Here is a 23,739-nt window from a genome sequence, read left to right on the forward strand (position 1 = left end):
AACTTTAAAGGTTTCTTACACTTGATTCACTTGGTTTGATGTCTTTTGATCTTAATGTTCTCTTGGACTTTTGGAATGTGCTTAGAGAAGGGTTTTAGAGAGCTCTCAATACTTGTAGAAGTGAAAAATGAAATGAAAAAGAACTTGGCATCTATTTATAATAACTAAAAATCAGCCCGTCGGGTACTATACGGACAACTTATACGGTCCGTATAAATTGTACTCGACCGTATAAGTGGTCGTGGCCGTAGATTTGGTCCGTAAAAGTGAGAGGTGTATAATCTCGGGTGAGGGATTATACGGACCAATTATACGGACCGTATAAAGTTATACGGACCGTATAAGTTGGTCGTATAACCCATCTTTTTCCGAAATGGATTCTCGTCGTTTCGTTTGATCTCCAATCCTTATGGAACCTTCTTGACACTTGTTTATCACCTCATTAACAATCTAAGGGATGTTATAACTCTTCTCCAAAACATCATTAAATCATCATTAACTTGTTACTCGTAAATCCTTTCCGATACATATCGTATGCCTTGCCTTCTCTTGGCAAACTTTCTTCTCTTACCTCGAATGTCTTTGAAATCTTAATTAGGGGGTCATCAAATGTCATTCCTTACTTATTGAAATACCGTATACTTTCGTGCTCTTCGTTAGTCTATTCATTGTGCATCAACGAAAAAAATTTTTCGAGGTGTAACATTCTTCCCCCTTAAGAACATTCGTCCTCGAATGTTAAGTCTCGGGGATTCTATAAAAATTTGCCGCAGTTTCCCCGTAATATGGCACTACCATCCCGTCACAACAGCCCATAATAACAATGCCTCACAGGGCCACAACATAATAGCAGTAGAGTTTGGCCACACACGACCCTGCATAAAAGGGAAAACATACATACCACATGATCTTGATGTGTCATCTTGGATCTCTTCTAGGGGATGAAATAAGTGCGGGTACTTGGATTTCATAATTTCTTCCGCTTCCCATGTCATTTCTTCTCGGTTATTGTTTCTCCACAAAACCTTAACTGAGGCCACTTCTTTGTTTCTAAGCCTCCGTACTTGCCTATCTAATATGGCAATGGGTACCTCTTATAAGTCAACTTTTCTCGTCACTTGAACATCATTTATCGGCACGATCCTAGTAGGATCTCCAACACATTTACGAAGCACCGAGACATGGAAAACTGGATGAACTGACTCCAAATCAGGAGGTAGATCTAATTCGTAAGCCACTTTGCCTACCTTGCGCACAATCTCATAAGGCCCAATGTATCGGGGACTAAGCTTCCCCTTTTTGCCAAATCTCATAACGCCCTTCATTGGCGACACCTTTAAGAATACCCAATCTTTAACTTGGAACTCTAAGTCCCTTCGACGATTATCCGCATAGGACTTTTGACGACTTTGGGCTGCTAATAACCGATCTTGTATGAGCTTAACTTTTTCTATGGCTTGCTGGACCAAGTCTGGCCCTATCAATTTAGTCTCTCCTACTTCAAACCACCCAATTGGGGATCTACACTTTCGCCCATATAAAGCCTCATACGGTGCCATTTGGATGCTAGAATGATAACTATTGTTATAAGCAAATTCAATAAGTGGTAAGTGATCATCCCAATTACCTCCAAAATCTAACATACATGCCCGTAACATATCCTCAAGAGTCTGAATGGTACGTTCAGCTTGTCCATCAGTCTGCGGATGAAATGCCGTGCTAAGGCTCACATGAGTCCCCAAACCCTCTTGGAAGGACTTCCAAAAATTAGCTGTAAACTGAGTTCCTCTATCGAGATAATAGATACTGGAACACCGTGAAGTCGCACTATCTCTTTAACATAAAGCTTTGCATAATCTTTTGCCACATATGTAGTTCTGACTGGTAAGAAATGAGCTGACTTCGTGAGTCTATCCACAATCACCCATATAGAATCATACTTACGTCGAGAACGGGGTAAGCCTGTAATGAAGTCCATGTTAATTACTTCCCACTTCCAAGTTGGAATTTCTATAGCTTGCAACAATCCGCCCGGCTTTTGGTGCTCGATTTTCACTTGTTGACAGTTGGGACATTGAGCTACAAATTCCGCTATATCTTTCTTCATCCCATTCCACCAATATATAGATTTAAGATCATGATACATTTTCGTTGCTCGGGGTGGACAGAATAACGGGAGCAATGGGCTTCTCTCAATATTTGGTGGCGTAACCCTGCCACATCAGGAACACATAATCTACCTCGGCATCGGAGAACTCCGTCTCCTGCAATCTCAAATGATGACTTCTCCTTCTGAGGGAGTGTATCTCTGTAATGCATTAGCATGGGATCTTCGTATTGTCGCTCTTTCACTTCCACTACTAGCGACGAGACCGCTGAATTCTGAATGGTAGTTCCCCTGCTACCTGAGTCCACTACTCGAACTCCTAGGCTAGCTAACCGCTGGAGCTCACGAGCCATTTCTCTTTTCTAGGGTCGAACATCACACAAACTTCCCATGGATCTACGGCTAAGAGCATCAGCCACAATATTTGCCTTTCCGGGGTGATATAGGATATCAACATCGTAATCTTTTAGCGATTCCAACCATTGTCGTTGCCGCAAGTTCAACTCTTTTTGCTTGAAGATATACTGAAGGCTCTTATGATCTGTGTAAATATCCACATGGAACACCATACAAGTAATGTCTCCACATCTTTAATGCATGAATCACTGCAGCCAATTCAAGGTCATGGGTTGGATAATTTTTCTCATGTTTTCGTAATTGCCTTGAAGCATACGCAATCACCTTACCATGTTGCATCAACACACAACCTAGCCCAATGCCTGAAGCATCGCAATAAACAACATAACCTTCCAATCCCTCTGGAAGTGTCAGGACTGGGGCAGAAGTCAATCTATCTTTTAGCTCTTGGAAACTACGTTCACAAGCATCTGTCCATTGAAACTTTGCCGATTTTCGGGTCGCTTAGTGAGTGGTGCAGAAATAGAAGAAAAACCTTCAACAAATCTCCCGTAATAACCTGCTAAGCCCAGAAAGCTACGAACCTCCGTAGGAGTTGTGGGCCTTGGCCAAGTCTTCACGGCCTCAATCTTTTGGCTATCTACCCGAATACCATCGGCTGAAACAATGTGCCCCAAAAATGTCACTGAGTTCAACCAAAACTCACACTTAGAAAATTTTGCAAACAACTCTCGAGTTTGAAGAACTCTAAGGACAGTACGCAAATGATCCGCATGTTCGCCTCGGATCTAGAATACACCAAGATATCGTCGATGAATACAATCACAAATAAATCTAGGAAGGGCCTGAACACATCGTTCATCAAATCCATAAATACTGCCGGTGCATTAGTTAGCCCAAATGACATTACGCGGAACTCAAAATGGCCATATCTTGTTCTGAAGGCTGTCTTAGGGATATCTTTCTCCCTAACTCTCACTTGATGATACCCGGATCTCAAATCTATCTTTGAAAACCATTTGGCACCTTGTAATTGGTCAAATAAGTCATCAATCCTCGGAAGAGGATATTTATTCTTAATCGTCACCTTATTCAATTGCCGATAGTCAATGCACATTCGCAAGGAGCCATCTTTCTTTCGGACAAACAATACGGGTGCTCCCCACGGGGATGAACTAGGCCTAATAAAGCCTTTCTCAAGCAAGTCTTTCAATTGCTCCTTCAACTCTTTCAACTGCGGGAGCCATTCTATAAGGTGGAATAGATATAGGCTTGGTGTCTGGCAACACATCAATAGCAAAATCAATCTCCCGCTCGGGAGGGAGGCCTGGAAGCTCTTCCGGGAATACATCCGAAAACTCATTCACTACGGGAACTGACTGAAGAGTCGGCGGTTTAGCTTCTACATCTTGAACCCGAACTAGATGATAAATGCAACCTTTTGTGATCATTTTCCTTGCCTTAAGATAGGAAATAAACCTACCTTTTGGTGACGCAGTATTTCCTTTCCATTCTAAAACTGGTTCTCCCGAAAATTGGAAACGAACCATTTTCATTCTACAATCAACATTGGCATAGCAAGAAGCCAACCAATCCATGCCCATAATAACATCAAAATCCACCATTTTTAACTCATGTAAGTCAACCATAGTATGATGGTCACAAATCACAACTATACAATTTCTATATACTCGGCTAGCTATTACCGATTCACCAACGGGTGTAGACACCTCAAAAGGTTTGATCGACTCCGGTTTGACTCTAAACCGACCCGCAATATACGGAGTAACATATGACAATGTGGAGCCCGGATCTATCAAAGCATATACATCATGAGAAAATACCGATAATATACCTGTGACAACATCAGGAGAAGACTCAAGATCTTGGCGTCCGGCCAAAGCATAAATACGGTGCTGAGGACCGCTAGAACTGGGGACTCTCCTCTCTCGCCTCTACCATGGCCGACCGGCGCATGTGAACCGGCCCCATAGGGCGTATAGATGATGAAGATCCGGCTACCGACCCCGAAGGCCGGGTCCTACCTCTACCACCAACCGAGGGGCAATCACGCATAATATGGCTCCGGCCGACCACATGAATAGCAAACCTCTCGAACCCAATCGGCACTGACCCCAATGTAACTTCCCACACTGGGAACATCGTGGCACGGGTGGCCTCGCCTGACCCGAATCACCCCGAACTGAGATCCCGAAAAAGCTCTGACTCGGCCCGGAATGAGTAGATCTATCAAATCTCTGGCCTGAAAATCGTGGAGGCGCACTAGTCATAGAATGGCCTGAATGCCTCGAAAACTGTTGTCTGTGCCCGCCTCTATACTCACTCATCGGACCCGAAGATCTAGCCCTCTTGTTATACCCTCTATCATGCTCACGCTCACTTCTTTGTTGTTGTAGGCTTTCTTCTAAATTTTGAGCATGGGCTTGAATGCGTGAAATATCCATGTTGTCCTGAAGGGACGCGTCAAGCACCTATCCATCAAATGTGGCCCTAGGCCTTTCACAAATCGGTGCACTCGGTCACCCATATCCGCTACCATGGCCGAAGCATACCTAGCCAAAGAATTGAAGCGGAGACTATACTCTAAAGCACTCATGCTTCCTTGCCTCAAATTCAAGAACTTATCGGCTCTAGCTCGCCGAACCTCTGGAGGCAAATAATGTCGGAGGAAAGCATCTACAAATTCTTGCCATACCGGGGGAGGCGCATTGGCTCCCCGTGAAGCCATCCAAACCGTGTACCAATGAACCGCAACATCCCTCAATCTATAGGATGCTAACTCCACCGATTCGGTGTCCGAAGCATGTATCAACCGAAGTGTCCTCAACATTCCATCAATAAAATTTTGAGGGTCCTCATCCGGCTTTGATCCAAAGAATTTCGGAGGGTTCAAGCTAATAAAATCACGGGCCCTTGCACTAACAACCCTATCACCTTGCCCTGTACTTTGCCGCTGAGTCTGGGCAGCAACCAATTGAGTAAGCAAATGAATGGCCTCTTTTACATCTTGGCCTGAAGCATCCGGTGGAGGAGCCGGAGGTGCTGGAGCTGGGGCTGAGGCTCCCTCACGCTCCTTAGAAATAGGCACTGAATGGGAGGACTGAGATTGAGCCGCATTCTGGGACTCACTTTCCTCTACAACCGTTGGCGGTGCTCTTTCAGCCCGCTTTTCTGCCACTGTCTTGCCCTTTTGGGCTGCCGTAGCCTTTCTCTTTACAGGCATCTCTGAAATACATAACACACGGTTAAGGAAAAAGAAGTTCTTATGTCATAGCTCTATCGCACGATCTTATGAAGAAAGAAGGTCATTCATTCCTAAAATGCCCGCAGCCCCTTGTTTATAAGTGTGGCGCGCAACACACCCATAACCAAGACTCTACTGGACACGGCTCGTAGACACACCCTAGGACAGAACTGCTCTGATACCACTTTTGTCACGACCCAACCGGAGGGCCGGTGCTAACCCACCCGGGCACCTCTTATCATACTTTCGCATTTACATTTAGGTGAGCCACATAGTTAAATCATACTTTCCATCCATTATTCATACTAATTCCATTGGGCAACAATAATATATATATATATATCATCATCAATAACAATGCCTATATCAATGTACATAAGCCGACGAGGCTAACAAAATGATATCCAAAATATAGGCCGACAAGGCCAAACACATCTAACCATATACACATGTCTACGAGCCTCTAAGGAGAGTATGTCATATCATATAGGCGGGACAGGACCCCGCCATGCCCATAAATATGTACACAAAAGAATAAATACCAAAAGCTGTAGCTCCGAATGAAATGGAGCTCCGCTATGTAGTCCCTGAGTAATAAAGCTATGGATCAAGTCTGTCTCCCTGGCCACCTGCGGGCATGACATAGCGTCCACAAACAAAAGGACGTCAGTACGAAGAATGTACTGAGTATGTAAAGCATGATCAACATCATTATGAAAGCATAATAGACAACATAAGAAATAGCATAGATGGGAGATAGTAGTATCATCGTCATAAACACTTACTTGCTTTTCATAGGGACTTCCCATTTCTAATGCGTGATTGTGTACATACATCCATATCCGTATCCGAACTCGTTTACATTTACATTTCATATCCATATTCGCATATTCGTAGTCATATTTCCATTCATTCGTATTCATTTACATATTCATATTCATATACATTTCCGTATTCATAGCATATTCGTATTCATATCATATACATATACATAGCATTTCCGTATTCATAGCTACCAAGGTCGCATTCATATTCATATCATACCAACTAGGGTTTCCGTATTCATATATATATATATATATATATATATATATATATATATATATATATATATATATATATATATATATATATATATATATATATTCTACCCGGCCATATAAGCTCGGGGTTTCATAATAGCCATACATAGACATATATACATAAAAGCTCATAAGCATCTTTAGCATCATTACTATCGTCGTTCATTACATCTATCCCTAGAGGATTACTCATCATATAAGGATATATTTATATATATATATATATCGAGAATCATATATAGCTTTATATATATATATATCATTTGGAGGACATCATAGGCTCATAGAAGATAGATATTTGGCCAAGGAACCATGCCTTATGAAAGAAGGGTTAGCCTTACATACCTTTCCGTTCAACTATTCTATCACTTGCACGTTCTCCTTCAATGCTCACGTTTCTACCTTCATTAGAGTTATACTATCATTAGAAAATCGATAGCTTAGCATACATGACTAAAGCTAGAGAAAATTGGACAGCATCTCCTTTATTTATATAACTTCCTCCATATCATATATCAACTCCCAAACATCAATAATAACATTCACAACATCATAACAATAGTCTTTATTCACCTACATTATCCTTACTTCTCAATTCACTTCCAATCATCCATATCCATGGTCATAGCACACGATTACATTCATTCATATACAATGTCTATCCCATGTTCTTAACATCATTTATAACATAACCATAATCACAACATATCAAGAATCATGACTCAATCCAAGCTATTACTCAAAAATGACACTATTCCCACATTCATGACCCATTTTCTATATTCTTCTACAATCCAAGTGTTTCAACTTCTCAATACCTTAAACAACATGGAAATACCATAAAACTTACCTTAGATGGTGTAGGAATGAACCTTGAGTGGAAATACTTCACTTGAACCAAAACCCTAGTTCACCTCCAATGGAATCTTTTGTTGTCCTCTAACCCTTGGAAGCTTTCTAACACATAAACACTTGATTCTAGCCTTTTGATCTTTGTGTTCTCTTGGACTTGAGTGGAATGTGCTTAGAGAAGGGTTTTGAGCTCTCAATACTTGTAGAAGATGAAAAATGAAGTAAAAGAACCCAAGGCATCTATTTATACAAAAATTAAAAATCAGCCCGTCGGGTACTATACGGACACTTATACGGTCCGTATAATATTGTACGGCCCGTATAAGTGGCCGTGGTTCACCAACCAGAAAATCATCTCCCTGCTGGGAGTTATACGGACCGTATAAAGTTATACGGACCGTATAAAGTTATACGGACCGTATAAGTGGTCGTATAACTCCACTTTCCCGAAATAGATTCTCGTCGACTTCGTTCGATCTTCAATCCTTATGGAACCTTCTTGACACTTGTTTAACACCTCATTAACAATCTAAGGGAAGTTATAACTCTTCTTCTAGCCGCTATTAAATCATCATTAACTTGTTACTCATAAATCCTTTTCGATACATAACGTATACCTTGCCTTTCTTGGCAAACTTTCTTCTCTTACCTCGAATGTCTTTGAAATCTCAATTAGGGTCATCAAATGTCATTCCTTACTTATTGAAATACCATATACTTCATGCTCTTTGTTAGTCTATTCACTGTGCATCAACGAAAATTTTCGCCCCCTTTGGGCGCGTTCAAGCTGGCTTAGTTTTTCTGCCTGCGCCTTCGTTCAGTAAAAAGGTCATAACTATTGATCTCTTTATTTTGCAAGGGCCACGACCTATGGTTGGAAATATCTTTCAATTATCTACAACTTTCATTCTTGGTGTTTTTCCAAATTCCAAGCTTATAATGTCGTTTTGCCCCCTCCAAGTCAGATCATCCGAAAATGTTTCCTTAAATCGTCCTTTTGGAGGGCTTATGCCCATATTTGGCTTAAGGGTCCTTCTTAGGACTTGCCTCAACATTCCATGTACTACTCATATATCTCTTCATATGTCCGTTATAAAACCCCAGCATGTGGGCCCCACTTAGCTTACATTAACGAGGGCTTTCAGTAAGCAACGTACGAACTGCTTTACACCATATGGTATCCAAATGTCATATGTATATTATTATTACACTTGTAATATAACCTTCATCCCAAACACGGGCCTCAAAATTGTTCAGCGCGTTCGCTCTATGTTGGCCCTTGGCCTTCTGCGCGTTCGCGCCACTGGCGCGCGTTCGCGACCATTTTCTGGCCTTACGCTAGCCCGGCTTGTAATGTCCATATCTCCTTACCCCGATGTCCTATTGAGGAGCTGTTTGTTGGGTTGGAAACTAGACTTCCCGAACTTCACTTTAGACTTTTGTTGCACTTCAAAACTCTTAATATACTAAAGGATATTCTTTCTCCCATTTAGACCAAAATTCCCATACCAAACTTTGCCCAACTTTCCTTCAAAGGCTCGGAAGCTTAATCTCCTTAGTTCACTTGTTTTCCAATCCTTCTATAACCTGTTACGTGAACTCAAACTCTTATAATTGTAAAAGGATCACCTATGATCTTGCATCTTCTCAACAATAACTCCGATGTCTACAATTGAATAACTAATACCCAATGTATCTCAACGTACAGAAACTACGAGGTGTAACACCTCATCTAGCCTGCCTCATCTCTAAATTGAGAACCTGAGGCTCTAGAACCCTGACCTAGTCCTGAATAAATAGGTCGATCAAATCTATAGTTTACAAATCGCAGAGATGCACTAGCTGCTGAATGGCCAGAATGCCTAGAATACTATAGCCTCTGACCCCCTCTAAATTTAATAACAACACCTGAAGATCTGGCTCTCTTACTATGACCCCTATCATGCTCATGCTCAACCCTCCGCTGCTGCTGATGCTCCTCAAGATTCTGAGCATGCACCTGAATGCGGGAAATACCCATACCTATTTGAAGAGAAGCCGTCATACAGACATCAATCAAATGTGGCCCCAATCCACTCTCAAACCGGTAAACACGATCATCTATCTCAGCTACCATAGCTTGAGCATACCTAGCCAATGAATTAAAGTGAAGACTGTACCCCCGAACACTCATGTTCCCCTGTCTAAGGTTTAAGAACCTATCAGCTCGAAATCTCTGGCGGCAAATAATGCTGGAAAAGGACATATGTAAACTCCTGCCATACGGGGCGGGGGAGGGAGGGGGGCATTAACTCCTCTAGACGACACCCAGGTCACATACTAATGAACAACAACATCACGTAGTCTATAGAAAGCCAGCTCCATTGACTCAGTAGCGGAAGCATGTATCACCCGCAACATTCTCAACATCCCATCTATAAAATTCTGCGGGTCCTCATTTGGTTTAAACCCGAAAAAATCTGGAGGGTCTAAATTAATAAAATCTCAAACCCTATCATTAAAAACCTTGTCACCATAACTCATACCCTGGCGCTAGGCCAGAGCGGCTACTAACTGTGTCAACAACCGAATAGCCTCTTGTATTTCCTGACCTGAGGCATCAAGTGGAGGAACTGGGGTGCTGGAGCTGGAGCTCCTCTATGCTCCTCTGAAGCAGGCGGAGTATGAGAGGTCTGAGATGGAACCTTAATTTGGGACTCTCCCTCCTCAACATCTACAAGCAGTACCCGTCCAGTTCTCCTACCTACCACTGACTTGCCCTTCTGGGCCACTGAAGCTTTCCTCGTCAAAGGCATCACTGAAATCATAACCCACGGTCAGGAAAAGGGAATCCTTATAACATGGCTCTATCGCAGGATCTAAGATGAGAAAGAAAGAAAATCTTCCTAACTGTCTAGTAGCCTCCGATTTATAAGTATGGTGCACAGCACACCCATAAATAGGACTCTACTAGACACGGCCTTTAGATAGCCCTAGGACGAACTGCTCTGATACCACTTTTGTCACAGCCCAACTGGAGGGCCATGATGGGCACCTGGAGATTATCTACTGAGTGCTACATGACATACATGCATCACATGATCATACCTGAATGAGCCATAATGCTAGCTCATAGATCACATAAACTGGAAAGGTGACAAGCTCAAAAGATATATATATATATAGACGTCATCAAACTATGCCCATATATATAAGCCGACAAGGCTGTAAAAAAGATATAAAAAGATATAGACCGAGAAGTTCATAGAACATCTAACTGTGCATATCCGTCTATGAGCCTCTACATGGAGTGCATAATATAATAAGGACGGGACAGGACCCTGCCATGCCCATATATACAGAAAAGAGTTATATTACATTGAATAGCAGCTCCGGAACAAGTGGAGTGCCCCTGTACAAACTCTGAGATGGTAGCCTAAGAATCTTTACCATCTCCCTGTCTGCATGAACGCAGCGTCCACAATCAAGAAGACGTCAGTACGAATAATGTACTGAGTATGTAAGGCATATAAAAAATAATAAGATATGAAAGTAACAACAGGTAAGAGAGATAACTAGTACATCTGAATGCCTCTTAAGGCGGGTGACATGCATGCTTTCCTTATTTAAAAAAATATTTTCATACATATACATATATCATAACACCGTACCCGGCCATATAGGCTCGGTGTTATCCGTACCCAACTGTAGTGGTATGTACAATAGGTGTTGTAACTGACTGACTATACCGCGACTCGGTGTCAGAAAATAGCTACATATATATATATATATATATATATATATATATATATATATATATATAAAGCATGCATGAGAGCTCAAAGAAGCGTTATGACTCTATCGATGTGACGTAAGGTCGGTAACCTCGGATTACCATTATGGAACTATCATCACCCACATATCGCATCTTAAAGGAACAATAACCATAATATGAGATTAACAACAATAAATAAGGCCAATAATCACAAGAAAAGATCATTAACACCGTAAAACAAGGATCCATAATATCATAAAAAGATCAAGAACCTTAGCTTTCAACATTTCTAGGAATGAAGTCATTATGAAGGACATTCATATATGCTCGTCTCAATAGGATCATGCCATAAGAAAGAAAGGGACAACCTTACATACCTTGTCGTCTACTTAGTCACTCAACGTCTATCCTCCTGAGCTTACAATCTACATTCAAGAAGATTCATACTAAGGTTAAGTCGTTGAAATGCTTATAAGGTTAAACTAAACCAATAAATGAGCTAACCAAAATTTGGGCAGCATTTCCCCTATATCATCTACTTCCTCAAAAATCTAAAACAACTCCCAAATAACAGTAACAGCGTCAACAATACCATATCCAAGAGGTTATATTCAAATTAAACCTAAATCAGTCCCAAAACTTACTTTCAAATTCCATCCATAGCCAACAATTACAACACAATGCTTTATGACCTTTCTACCATGATTCTCTTCACTTTTATGACTTCCTAACCTCCAAATAAACTAAATATAATTAATAGAGTAAAAAAACATACCTTATACTTGATGAAATTTAGCCACACACAACTTTCCTCAAGATCTAATTCACCACAAATCCAAGTAGAAGCAAGAACAATCACTTTCTATGAACTAGTTGAGAGTTTTATGGCTTGATCTCTTCTTCAGATAAATCCATTTTTTATAAAAAATCAAAAACGAAGAATTTCATGACTTTATTGACCTGACCAGGAAAAAAGAAGTTTTGGCAGCAGGTAGAGAGATTTTTTTTCCTCTTCAAAACACAAGGAAATGCGGGCAGGGTAGAGCTCGGCAGAGGGTTCGAGGATAGTATGAACTGCCTAAACAAGAATTCTTGAACAGCAAACAACCAGTTCAGAACGAATATAACCTACATGTCCAATTGAACTATGAGCTAGAAGTCTTTTACTTTCGTTTGGGCCATGGCGGCCAGTGCTCCTAAGGTCCTCGTTCTCCTCTTTGAATTGCCCTATTGAGTAAGGGTCGGTGCTTGCAAAAGTGTCAGCCCTGAGATTGGTCTACCATTTTGTTATGAGCTGGCTGGACAAAGATGGATTGAAGGTCAGATAGATTTGAGTTCAAGTGGCAATGAACATAGGGATGATACTAGGAAATATGGTCCGAAGAATCTCGATAGTAGTTCCATGAACAATCCTTTGCGGGATTGGATTTAACCTGGGACTTTCCTATATTTTAGGCTTGCCTCGAATTGAACTCTTGTAACTAAATCGTTCTATACTCAATTAAGGAATAGAGTTCAAAAAGTTTTTGTTTTCATTGTTTAATCTAAAAACATTCCCCCTAGAGTAGCTGTTAATACGAATAAGAGAAACTCTGTTATAGCCATTTCTGTACATTGAAATAGTTTAGTATGTTTATGGGAGTTTGAGAGAGCTTAGAACGTCTAGAGAAATCTGTTTTGGTGAAAATTATGAACCTATGTTTTGGTGAAAAACTTTCCACTGTCTCAATTCCGCGCTCACTTTCATGGACTGTGAAAAATTTCACTGGTCGTGATAGTAGCCGTGAAACTGTTCCAGTGGCTCCTCCATTACTGCCACCATTTCACGGTAGCTAACATCATTTTCACGGTCCGTTTAAGAACTTATATAACTCTGAGATACACCTGTAGTCCTCATACACAACTTCCCAAATTGTTTCCAATACAAACCTTCGACAACCTTCTTAAAATGAAACCTTAACGTATGCGAAAGACAAGGTGTAACAGTTTGTCCCTCACGCATACAAACCTTGCAAAAGAAATAATTTTTAAAGGTTGAAAAGTATGTTCCAAAAGATACATACCTCGATTTCTGCTATAACGCTACCAAGTGGGTTTTCCAAGGTTTAGTAATCACTCCACATGTTTGCCTCATCTGAGATTTGCATAAGTTAGAATTTGTAAATGCTTTAAAAGTGCAGAGTTTTCTTTGAAATGCAACTTTGTCCCTCTTTTATTCAAAAATAGGCTAAGATATGAACTTATTTAGACTTCCTGTACAATCTGCTAGGTCTTTTTGCTTCTAGTGCATCTCCATGGTCTAGGATAGAGGTCACACACCATCTAAGTTCCTTGCCTTAATTTTTTTGTTGCTTAGTATGATGCCTGTGGAAAATTTCCTAACCATATGACTAAAAATAGAAACTTTCTTTTAAAATCAACTATCTAGACCAAACTGTTTTTCATCTAGGTGTTGTTTGAGGACTACTGTGATCTATTTTTAGATGGTAATTGCCTCTGAGTGTTATTATTTGCTTCAATTTATAATTGGACACTCCACATAACTTTTTTTTGTGTAGATTAAGGATTAAGTTGTGAAATGAACTTGTTTTGGACCCTAGGATACTGAACTGTGACCATAAGAAACCTTGGAACTTGTAGCTCTAATTGTTTCATCCTACGTCTGAAAATCAGAGACCAAATGGGGCCTATTGATGCTAAGAGCTTCTAAAATATGCTTTAACTTCTTACTTTTGTCATTTGATTTCAAGACTGTAGGGGAAGGATTCATTTTCTTGACTAAAAAATAGACTAATGAATCTAGAGAAAGGATTAGTGTTGTTGGTGGTTTTATCCTGTTCCTACCCTATGTCTTGTTTGCAACTTGATTGTAGTAACCATATTATTTGCCATTTGTGTCTTACACTGATATTGCTTATAGTTTATTCAGTCCCTTTGCTTGACATGACTATTTAGTAGATTAAAATAAATCTTAAAACTGAAACCATGCTTAGGTGATCCTATTTTTACTTGAGTTACTTATAATGTTTAGTTACCTAGCCTTGACAATTTGCTTGAATCAAGTCTTGTTCACTGAACCATCTCCTGCACCTAGGATAGTGCCATGAACCATCTTGTCTCAGTTTTTCTTTTAGAATTCCTGAAACTTGTCATTCTTCCTACTTGAAGTTCCTTTGCACCTCTGATTTGCTTGTGACTTACAGACCATCTGTCCTGTCTCTTGTTGGTTATTTATTTGCAATGTTCATGTTGTTTGATGACCTGTGACCTGTATTTTGCACTTGTATTGTCTATGGACTTCTCAGTTCTCTTTAACTGATATAATCACCTAATAAACTAGGTGTGGGGAATTTAAACTAGGAACTAAGGCTACTTAAAAGATTAAGAGTGATGCTCGCTTTTGTGATGTACCCCTCCCTCTTGTCATTTGCTTGTGAAATCTGAATTGTCGCATATGCATTTTTCCTCCTTGCCAACTGTTAAACCATGTTACACTTGGCATTTCATTCCCAATTTAGGATAGCATCCATGCACTCATTATGATTTTCACAGGTTCCTACTCATATATGTGGTTCTTTTGTGCAAGTTCTATAAATAGAACAAGCTTATGGTGTCCTAGAAGACTCTCTTTGTCAGTCTATTAAACTTGCCATATCTTTGAGGTGAATTTGAAGAACTAAAAATGGCTAAAGCTGATTACAGCAAACCTTGATTGAAATCGGGAATGCTTGTTAAACCTACTAACCTGTTTATGTAGTATTTGAATCTGTTTTAAGTTTAGAACTAGTTTGAAATGGCTTAAAACTCTGTTGTTAAGTCTGTCTTGATTATTCTATATGTTTTCTTAGAACCATGCTTGATTCCACATCTGTGAATGAACTTGCCTAGTTTAGGACTGAGTTTGTAGACCCTAGTATATTTACTTGTCATCACCCTTGAATCCCAAAGAATAGGCAAAGTTTGAATTGAAAATCTTATGTGTGAACTGTGTTTGTGGAAACTGTGTATCAACCTCCTAAAACTGGAACTTTGAAAAGCTATTTGACTAAATGTTGCTTTCTTTTGTTAGCCTAGACTGATCATGAATTTTCAATGATAAATTTACTTCAAAAATTATTTTTTCCCTGCATTAAGGTCTGGACATGGTCTCTTATGGATTTCCCTTAGTTTAAAATGTTTATTCTTTTCCTGTTTCGTGGCTGGAATACTATTTGATAAGATTTGCTTAAAACCTGTTATTCTAGACTCCAACCTTAAATTGCCTATATGCTTGATTGGCTGATAAAATTTGGATACTCTTGAACCTAGAAAATCTGGGCAATTTTTTGGGAATTTTGAGTTTCTTAAAGGAGGTTTGTGTAGAGTGAATATAGAGAAGCTTAGTGTATAAGTGTTGAATGTGGAGGGTATGCCCCCTTTAGGGGTTTTGCTCTCCCATTTGTATGGTATATCACTACGTATATCTAGGTATATAGGAGTTTCAACACTAGAGATTTTTGAGAAAACAGGTGGGTATAGCAGTTGCATACCCGGTATATTATAGTCTTGACACTTAGAGAATTTTGGGATAAAAATTGTTGCTGGGCCAGTTGGGCCTGTTTACAATTTCAACCGCTATTTTAAAGGAATGCCCCCCCCCCCTTTTTTTTTTGCCTAAATTGCCCCTCCCTATTTGTTTAAAATCATGCACCTAGCCCAATTCTGTTGTAATTTAATTTTTTGCATTGTAACTTAATTTATGTCTCTAAGTCAAATACTAATACAATGTATGCTCATTTATTTGTAAACCCTGAATCCGTTGGTAGGCCCCAACAAGGCCCACTAACGTATCTAGATCGAGTCAAATGAATCCGAAGCAAAATGGAGCATACGTATGGACTTACGAACAAACTTGAATAATACCTTCGTTTGGGCTTGGTCGGCCCAAAATCCTTACTCTTTACTTTATGTAATTTAAATTCATATTTGCGCCTTTAAATTCGAGATATTGGAACCCTTATATGATTGTCACATAATTTAGAGTTGCCAAGTTGATTTTTTTTTTTTCTAAATAAACTAATTCGAACTTGTGTAAAAAATTGGATAAAAATGGACCGAAACTGTGTTGGACTTAAAACACTGTATTTGGGAAAACTGCTGGACTAAATTGACATTATTGAAACTTTATAGATTGAGACTGCCTGAGATCATTCTGGACTGTTTAAAACTTATGGACCGATTCTGGATGTTTTGAAACTTGTGTAAATGCGTATAAATCTTGTACAAAAATGGATTAAAATTTGGCTAAGTATAGAATATAATTGGTAGACTAAAAAATAAATAACTTAGTATAATAAATTACGGTATATATACGACAGTATAATAGTATGCCTAAAAATATTTTCATAAAACTATTTTCATAAACATAAAATGCTTCTTTTTCAAAACCTCTTTGGGTGGACTTACGTGGAGTCTTACCTAGGCTAAGAGCCTTCGGGTATTAGCTTAGGTGTTCATGTCTGACACCCACGCTCAATTTTGAGAAAAATTATACTTCGACGATTTCTTAAAATATATATTTTACATGTAAATGACACCCTTTTATTGCGGAAATTTAGGCTTAAGCAATTTTTGTCAAAAAATGATTTATAATCATGAGGCACACCATTAGAACCTATAGGTTAACCGCAATTGACCGGATCTTTAATACCGAGGTGCCTAACACCTTCCCCAGGGGATCACCAGAACGCTTACCCAGACTTTGGTAGATTAGGTTTCGTTTAAATAATAGTTTTAAATGAACCATTTTCGAATTGGTTTTCCTAATTTCCTAAAAATTAGGTGGCGACTCTTAAATGTATCCTTTAGAGCATCATTAAGTGGTTGGCGGGTTTTTTCGACTTTCCCAGTACGATTCACAACCGTACTTCCTTAGGACACCTCTCTCTTTTTATGAGGTATGTGCGAGCCGGTTAAACTTAGAATTCCCAACGCCCAATACACACGTTCTGCAGCAATATATATGATGATGATATGATATATGGATCGGGCTGCCCGTTCCACAGCAGCCCAATACATACATAAATGCTTTTTTGAAAGGATAAATTAAGCATGCATGATATTCGCCTTGAGAAGCAATCAGATATACAGGTTACCTCTTTATTTCATGTTCCACATATCTTTATTTTGTTGTTGTTAATGCTTTACATGCTCAGCACATTATTCGTACTGACGTCCTTTTGCTTGTGGACGCTGCATGCCCACAGGAAGGTAGGGAGACGAATAAGATCCTTTGGAGCTTTATCAGCGGATTTTCAGGAGCGCTCCATTTGCTTCGGAGCTATAGCCTATTTGTATCACTCTTTTGTGTATATGATTAGGCAGGGCGGTGTCCTATCCCGTCTTTATGAATTTTAGCATTCTGTATAGAGGCTCATAGACATATGTGTGTGTGTACAGTTAAATGTCTCATGACCTCTTCGGTTCATATGTGTGTGAGTCCCAGAATAAGGTTTTATTTTGGACCTCTCATACTCCACCTATTTAATAGGAGAATGAAGGGGCCTCAGCTCCAACTCCAATACCCCCAGCTCCTCCACCAGATGCCTCAGGTCGTGAGATGAGAGGGGCCATCCATTTGCTAACTCCGTTAGTCATCGCTCAGGTTCAGCGGCAGGGTCCCGGTCATGGTTACAGAGCTGTCAGTGCTAGAGCCTGTGATTTTATTTGTCTGAACCCTCCAGAATTCCTTGGGTCAAAACCGGATGAGGACCCACAGAGCTTTATAGATGAGATGCTGAGGACACTACGGATAATACATACTTCTGATGTTGAGTCGGTAGAGTTAGCTTCTTATAGATTGCGAGATGTGGCTGTTCGTTGGTACAGCACTTGGATATCTTCTAAAGGGGCAAATGCACCTTCCTCGGTATGGCAAGAGTTCGTATATGCCTTCCTCCGACATTACTTGCCACCAGAGGTTCGACGGGATAGAGCTGACACGTTCTTGAATCTTCGACAGGGGAATGTGAGCACTCGGGATCATAGCCTCCACTTTAATTCCTTGGCTAGGTATGCTTCAGCCATGGTAGTCGATATGGGGGACCGCGTGCACCGATTAGTGAGTGGTTTGGGGTCACATTGGATTAAGGAATGCTTGACGGCCTCAATTCAGGAAGGGATGGATATTTCTCGTATTCAGGCCCATGCCCAGAACCTGGAAGAACAACAGTAGCAGCAAAGGGGTGAGCGTGATTATGATAGAGGTTATAGCAAGAGGGCCAGATCTTCAGGTGCTATTAGTGAGTACAGAGAGGGTCAAAGGCAACAGTATTTCAGGCATTCAGGCCAATCAGTGGCCAGTGCATCTCTTCGGTTTGCAAACAAGAGGTTTGATCACCCTATTTATTTTGGGCCGAGTCAGAGCTTCAGAGCTTCGGATTCTCAGTATAGACGTGATTTCGGTCAGATGAGACCACCCCTATGTCATGACCCAACTCGCCATGACTGACACCCATCTAAATCCCAGTCGGCGAACCAACATACGGACACCTATCTATTCAATTCGATTTTATACTAACCAAGCTAAACAGTATTACTCATTCAAATATCAAAGAACAAAATAAATCATGCCATAAATGCTGAAATAAGTGTGGAAGTTCTAACTATTACAATCCCCAAAATCTGAAAGTCATCGTACAAAACTCTAAGCTAAAAACATGTCTAAGAGTCTGAAGTCTAATAATTTAGTAATCCATAATGTCCAGAGTACGAAAAGACATCATAGCAAGAAGATTTTCGGGCTGCCTAGCATGGGAAGAAGCTCACCCTAAAATCTATCAACAGTTATCCTCCACGCTAAATGTGAGGATGAGCAACGGTCTATATATCAAAATCTGCAGTCAAAGAATGCAGCAAGGTAGAATCAGTACAAACACTTTGTACCGGTAGATATCATAGGCCGACTCAGATTAGTATCATGCATATTTCGTAAAATCAATAGAATAAATCAAGCTAGTCAACATTCATGAATATCAACAAATCACAGCGAGTCAGCCAAGAACAATCACAATCAAAGCACCGAGATGTCAAGCATCACAATCAAGTAAGTCACAATGGAAATAAATTTGACACAATAACCTCACTCGTTGTACATACATGCTAGCATACAACTCCTTCTCTCGCAATACTCCAAGAGCAATTCTCAAATGTTTCTCATGCTCTTCCTCACTCCTAGAGTACACCAAGGTATCATCAATGAACACTATTACGAATGAGTCCAAATAGGGTTTAAACACACTGTTCATCAAATCCATGAATGCAGCTAGGGCGTTTGTAAGCCTAAAAGACATAACCAAGAACTCATAGTGCCCATACCTGGTTCGAAAAGTAGTTTTTGGAACATCCTCTGCCCGAATCTTCAACTGATGGTACCCTGATCTTAAATTGATTTTAGAGAACACAGAAGCTCTCTGTAACTGATCAAACAAGTCATCAATACGGGGAATGGGATACTTATTTCAGACAGTTACCTCATTCAGCTGATGGTAATTAATGCACATACGCATAGACCCATCCTTCTTCTTAACAAACAACACAAGAGCACCTCACGGAGAGGCACTTGGGCGAATAAACCCCTTACTCAGAAGATCTTGCAACTGCTCTTTCAATTCCCTGAGTTCTGCTGGTGCCATCCTATAAGGTGGGATGGAGATAGGACGAGTCCCTGGGTCTAAGTCAATTCTGAAGTCAATATCACGATCCGGTGGCATACCAGGCAAGTTCGCGGGGAATATATCCGCAAACTCGCGTACCGCTGGAATCGAATCAATGGATCGAGTATCTACACTGGTATCACGGATATGTGCCAGATAAGCTAAACAGCCCTTCTCTACTAGCTTCCTAGCACGAACAAAGGATATTACTTTCTTAGAGAGGGGAATAAAGTTACCCTTCCACTCGAGTCTAGGTGCCCCAGGCATGGCTAGTGTAACAGTCGTAAAATGGCAATAAAGTATAGCATAATGCGGGGACAACCAACTCATACCCAAAATAACATCGAAGTCTACCATGTCTAAGATCATGAAATCTGCCCAAGTACTATAACCCATAAAAGAAATTGCACACGAAGGGTAGACGCTATCCATTACCACAGAATCCCTAATAGGAGTAGACACAAAAATTGGAGTATCAAGAGTATCACACATCATATCCAGACCCACAGTAAAATAGGTAGATACATAGGAAAAAATAGAACCCGGATCAAACAAAATAGAAGCCATACGGTCATAAACAGAGATAGTACCTGTGATAACTGCATCGGAGACTTCAGCCTTGGGTCTACCTGGGAAGGCGTACAAATGACCGTGCCCCCCTGTCTCCTGTGTACTGCCGCAATTACCATTACCAGTCTGAGCCTCGCCCCTGCCGGGCTGCTCTCCGCCACTACCTGCCTGAGGACCGCCTCGGTTAGGCTGGGCACCACCCCTACCAGCGGTGTAGCTGCCCCGCCCTGTCGGTGCACGGTCCTTAACCCCTCGATCTGGTGCAAATGGAGCTCGGGGAGTCTGATACTAGGTTTCCTGCCCACTCTGTCTAAGTCTGGGGCAATACCTCTTAATATGCCCTATCTCACCACACACGAAGCAAGAACGGTCGAGCGTAGGCCGTTGAACGACCGACGAAGAAACAGTAGCCGCCATGCGGCCGGAAGCACGATAATTTTCCCCCGACGGGCCCCCACCGACACTCGCATCGCGGACCGAACTGTACGGATGCTCGAATATACCACGAACTCGACCCCTCGAGAAGGAGTTACTGAACATTCCACCCTTACGCAGCCTTCTTCTCAACTTGCCTTGTATAACTCTCATGCTTAATCCCCTCAACGATACGGACATGCTCCACTATCTCCTCAAATGAAGCCCCAGTGGCTACAAGCTGAAAAGCCGATAACTGCAGTCCGGTGTTCAACCCCTTCACGAACCGCTAAATCCTCTCCCCTTCAGTGGGCAGTAGCTGAAGAGCATAGTGAGAAAGGGAGTGGAAACAAGAGTCGTACACAGCAATAGACGAGTTCCCCTGACCAATAGTAGCGAACTCATCCTTCTTTCGGTCCCTCAGAGTACGAGGGACGTACTTGTACAGAAACATAGAATAAAACTGAACCCAAGTCAACGGAGAAGACCCAGCTAGCCTACACTCCACATAAGCCCTCCACCAAAGCTTGGCATCACCCAAGAACTGGAAGGTCACAAACTCTACCCCGTACTTATCCACGGCCCCCATCTTGTAGAGCCTCTTATGATAGTCGATGATGAACTCATGTGCGTCCTCCAACTCAGTACCATAAAACACAGGAGGCTTCATTTTAGTGAACCTCCAAAACATTTCATGTTCTTCAACAGTCATCACTGGCCCTGCAACTGGCCTCGGGAAGGCCTCAAAACCCGGAACCTTATCCAAGCTAGGTGCCACCACTACTGCATGCTGAACCCCCGGAGCCTGCGCTCTGTCCGAATCTGGGGCTGCTACCGCTGCACCCCTACCTGCTGCACCCGCTGGTATAGCTCCGGCCTGTGCTAACCTATGCAACCAATTCGACTCGTGCCATCACGTACGGTATACCCCCGAGCGGTGCGGCTCTCCCGGTGGAATTGGTACTGCTGTTGGCTGGGCTGGTACAGCTGCATCTCCCGCTGTCTCGTTAGGAACCACTGGAGGTACGGGGTCAACCACTGAGACGCCGGCCCCAGCTAGGGCTTCCCCTCTGCTAGCTCCTCTTCCTCCACCTCTACCTCTAGCTGTTGCCGCACGTGTTCTCGCCATCTATGAGAGAATGAAGGATAGTCAAATACCAACTTGAATCAGCATATACCAATTGGAATCAACTAGCACGAAAGAAGAAAGAAAAGGGAGTTTTCCTAGTGTCCGGCAGCCTCTCTAAGATAAGTACAGACGTCTCCGTACCAATCCACAAGACTCTGCTGGACATGTCCTTGTACGATGAGATCGACGAATCTAAAGCTCTCATACCAACTTTGTCACAGTCCAACCCGCCATGACTGGCACCTATCTATATCCTAGTGGGCGAACCAACATACAAACACCTATCTATTCAATCCGATTTTATATTAACAAAGCTATACAGTATTACTCATTCAAACATCAAACAACAAAATAAATCATGCCATAATTGCTGAAATAAGTGCAGAAGTTCTAACTATTATAATCCCCAGATTCCGAAAGTCGTCGTACAGAACTCCAAGCTAAAAATATGTCTAAGAATCTGAAGTCTAATAATTTAGTAATCCTTAATGTCCAGAGTACGAAAAGACATCACAGTAAGAAGATCTTCGGGCAGCATGGCATGGGAGGAAGCTCACCCTAAAATCTGTTAACAGTTATCCTCCACGCTAAATGTGAGGACGAGCAACGGTCTCTGTATCAAAATTTGTAGTCCAAGAATGCAACAAGGTAGAATCAGTAGAAACACTATGTACCCATAGATATCATAGGACGACTAAGATTAGTAGCATGCATATTTCGTGAAATCAATAGAATAAAACAAGCCAGTCAACAGTCAAATATCAACAAATCACAGCAAGTCAGCCAAGAACAATCACAATCAAAGCATTGAGATGTCAAGAATCACAATCATGTAAGTCACAACGGAAATAAATTTGCCACAATAACCTCACTCGCTGTACATACATGTTTGCTGATGTCTTAGCTCAGTAGCCATGACCTGTAGGGGACCCATGGTGTCCATGTACCACTCGTTCCAAAATACCCCTCGGACCCGAGCACAAACCTCCACCCCGGAACGAACCTCGATCGCGGGACATATCAAAGTACCTCTTATTTTCGAAACGATCCTCGAACCACGAGCTCATAATCTAGGTCACATGAGTGCCTTTCCCTACCTCTTATTAAACAACGTTTCTTACCTTTCCAATACCAAGAAATCAACTCATCGTTTCATGTCACGATACTCTTGAGAAGATTATATTAGCTTCTCATCACAACACACCCACTGTAGATTTAATCACACAGGAGTAATGGCACAGAGCCTACACAATCAATCAATCACATTCACGTAGGAATTAACCACACAATACCATGCATGAAAACTGGACATGCTTTCTCCTAAGGAGATCACCAAACATACAATCAACAAACCAAAGTCTAACTTAAGTAAACCCGTATCCTACCTCAAAGTAGAGCTGGAACACGCAAGTTACTCTGGCTGACCTTTCCTTTCCTCAAAGCTTCAATACGTTCACGGTCTAAAAATAGAAGGCTCAATGAGTCACATTGCTCAATTTACAAACACCAAAGCAAG

At 41.2% G+C, this 23,739-nt stretch overlaps 1 pseudogene; it reads right to left on the minus strand.

Moving 5' to 3' along the window:
• Positions 1 to 1,679: 1,679 nt before the first annotated feature.
• LOC132067105 (uncharacterized) lies at positions 1,680 to 21,097 on the minus strand (annotated as a pseudogene).
• Positions 21,098 to 23,739: the final 2,642 nt, after the last annotated feature.

Source organism: Lycium ferocissimum, chromosome 8, assembly GCF_029784015.1.
Source record: "Lycium ferocissimum isolate CSIRO_LF1 chromosome 8, AGI_CSIRO_Lferr_CH_V1, whole genome shotgun sequence".
NCBI classification, from domain to species: Eukaryota; Viridiplantae; Streptophyta; class Magnoliopsida; order Solanales; family Solanaceae; genus Lycium; species Lycium ferocissimum.